Here is a 3,709-nt window from a genome sequence, read left to right as displayed (position 1 = left end):
ACCTCGTTGGGAGTTTGACACCCGATGCATGAGGAAGGTTGAACACGTAGGGAACCAACCCTTTGGGAAGTCTAAACCCTTCCCCAGGAGCGCCATTAACCCGTTTGAACGTCGAAACCCGGTCCAGGGAGCGCATTAACCAGTTAGACGTCGAACCCGTCCCAGGAGCGCATTAACCCGTTGGGAGTTGAACACGATGGACCCCACCCGTGGGACGTCAAACCCGTTGGACGTCAAACCCGTCCCAGGAGCGCATTAACCCGTTGGGAGTTGAACACGCTGGACCCCAAACCCGTTAGAATGTCGAACCCGTCCAAGGAGCGCATTAACCCATTGGACCCGAACTCGTTGGATGAACCCATCAACCCGTTGGACGTCGAACCCGTTGGATGAGGAAGTCGAACACGCTGGACCCAACCCGTTGGACGTCAAACCCGTCCCAGGAGCGCATTAACCCGTTGGACGTCGAATCCGTTGGATGAACCCATCAACCCGTTGGAAGTCGAACACGCTGGACGATTATATCAGAAGGTAGAGGGGCGGGAAGATCGAGTCAGGGGCATAGAGGTCAAATGACATCACAGGTGAGAGGCAGATGTTGACGAGCACCACATAGAGATAAAAGATATATGCATATATAAAGATCGATGAAGCAAGAGGAAAAGGAGCAAAAAGAAAGAGGGTAAAGAGATATAATATAGCTAGATCAGGTTCAAAAATATTGGAGTTTTAAAGAGCATTATCCCATACAATAATAGGTCAGGGTTAGGGTTACAAAGAGTGAGAGTAGAGGCTGGGGGGTTGGATGAACGCATTAACCCGTTGGATGTTTGAAGGCGTTGAACATCAAAGCAGTTGGAAGTCAAAGCCGACGTTGAAACGATTGGAAGTCGAACCGGTTGAACAAACGCGTTAACCCGTTGGACCCAAACCAGTGGGATGAAAGCATTTAAAAGTCAAACGCGCTGGACATGCCGGTTGAAGGTAATAGGGTCAGGGTTAAACAGAATATGATAGAGAGGATCGTATATACCGGTTGGGGCACGCCCGTTGAATATCGCGTTAGATTAGGGGTTTGCGACCGGGAAATACGTCACGGACCCTAGAAGGAAGGCGGAACCGGAAACGGAGAGGATCGTATATGGTTAAACAGATTATTATGGAGAGGATCGTATATCCCGGTTGGGGCACCCCCGTTGAATATCGTGTTGGATATAGGGGTCAGCGTCACGGGAAATAGGTCACGGAAGTGGAAACCCCAGGGTTAAAACCCCAGGGTTAGGGTTATGGTTAAACAGATTATGATAGAGAGGATCGTATATCCCGGTTGGGGCACGCCCATTGAATATCGCGTTGGATATAGGGGGTCCAGCGTCACGGGAAATACGTCACGGAAACGGAAGCGGAAACGGAAGCAGAAACGGAAACCCCAGGGTTACAACCCCAGGGGTTAGGGTTAGAGTTAAACAGAATATGATCGATCGCGTTGGATATAGGGGTTTGCGTCCGGGAAATACGTCACGGAACCGGAAACGGAACCGGAAACCCCAGGTTTTCAGGGTTAGGGTTATGATGGAGAGGATCGTATATACCGGTTGGGGCACGCCCGTTGAATATCACGTTGGATTAGGGGTTTACGTCAAGGGAAATACGTCACGGAAGCGGAGGCGGAGGCGGAACCGGAAACGGAAACGGAAACCCCAGGGTTTTAGGGTTGGGGTTAAACAGAATATGATGGAGAGGATCGTATATACCGGTTGGGGCACGCCCGTTGAATATCGCATATTCTAGTACCACATTGACAGGCTAAGACCAACACCACAGATATAGAAACATCTACATATTTTAGTATGAGATGATAGAGCAGCCTCTGGGCATTAAACTGATATATTCCATATTCCCATAGCCCATGTAGTGGTGGAGATATTGTGGTTTAAACAATGGAGGGTTCTATGGGACGATAATACCGTATTAGGTTAGCGTATATTTTCTACAGCCGCGCTAACCCGTTACAGTATTATCGTCCCAAAGTCCCGGTCAGCGCAAGGAGTGGTTAGATGTGCATGAAATCATGCATGCTGGCTCTCTACCAAACATATTCAATGCTATTTAAGTTGCAGGTCAGTGGAATAGAAATTACGTTGTCAATCAAGGATGCAATTCTCTAGGGTTATTGCTAGGGTTGTTGCTAGGGTTAATGCTAGGGTTATTAGGGTTATTTCTAGGGTTATTATTAGGGTAGCTAGGTTTCTAACATCTTTTATCTCCTTATCTCTTTTAACTTCTCCAAAGGCTACAGTACCTTAAGCTTAATTAATAAGATGGCTATTGGTCAAGTAGCTTTGGAAGCAGTTATAAGCAAGATTAATTCTGAGTTCTATCTACCTCTATCGCAGGAGATCCCCAACGGTGCTCTAAATATATATATTTATCCCGATCGTGGATTATGCCGTGTTGGAAACCTTGCCCCCTTTGGATACGTTGGATATATCTGGCGGCCTTAGTATATATCCTCTATATATCCCCCTAACCACCTCGGCCAAAAAACCAAACACTATGATACCGACCGGCATCATAGGCGCCCACACCTATGTATATAGTTAAATCCCCGGGGCATGCCGGCGCATGGGCCGTGGCATGACAGAGGTGATGGAACGATGTGAGGGCATAACGATATATATATATGAAGCTGTTGAACATAGGAGTGATTGATATAAGACTATTCACTGGCCCTGTGAAGATATGGGGTCCAGTGAGGTTATATACACTGCGTGGTTCTGGGTGCTGAGTTAGCCCTGTATCTTCATACCAGTGGGTCATAGAATGAACGTTGTTTTGTATTAAAACTAACTAGCCGAGCAACAACTAAATAAGATTGGGGAGCACGTGATCTAGGGTAGCCGTAGTATCCACCTACAATCGGTTCCAGAGACCCCCTTAATCTTGAACCTCTCTGCATGCCTTACTATATAGGCTCCAACACGTGTAGCTATATGAGGATTTGGGCCTCACACTGTTATATTCTACACTGCATAGTGCTAATCTAGATACCTCAAAGATTAAGAACAACTAGGTAGAGGGTGAGGAGAGCTTATCATCAAGTTGTTGATAGATCGAATCGCACAAGGTATAATACTATAGAATGAAATAGTAATAATCGGGTCAGATTTTCTATCACAGAGTATTAAATAAAATGAAGTACAGAACAGTATCATCACCATGGAGGCCAAGAGAATTAATTCTCCAACCGAAAGTGCAACAGGTTCAGCGTTTTAGTTGCTTTATAATGGCTGTGTATGTCTCCACTACCCTCTTCTCCTTGGGACCTAGATGGATCTTTTCGAAATTTGGTGGCAGGATCTTATTTGCTCTGAAAGTATACCATTAGCATCATATTAAGTGAGAAGGAAAGTAGAGAAGAGAAGCAGTTTATCATACATACTTTTCATAGCGCACCTTCATGTTTCGGATCTTGTCCTTCAGATCAACATTACTACGGTCCTGTAGAACTGCACCATCTGAATGTTCCTTATCCATCAGCTGCAGGATCCTCCATTTTTGGCCCATACTCGACAAATAGCTGGAGAAGACGTCTCCTCCTCCCTCCCTCAGACCACATGCGTCGGGGCGGGCAGTGGGCTACCATCACGGCGAAGTGGTGGCTTGGCCTCTCCACTAACCTGGGTATGTCCTGGGTGGGGAAAAAAAT

This window comes from Histoplasma capsulatum, genomic scaffold (assembly GCF_000149585.1).
Source record: "Histoplasma capsulatum NAm1 scaffold_4 genomic scaffold, whole genome shotgun sequence".
In the NCBI taxonomy this organism is placed as follows: Eukaryota; Fungi; Ascomycota; class Eurotiomycetes; order Onygenales; family Ajellomycetaceae; genus Histoplasma; species Histoplasma mississippiense.
The sequence above is the reverse complement of the archived record's forward strand: the minus strand, read 5'-3'. Positions refer to the sequence as shown.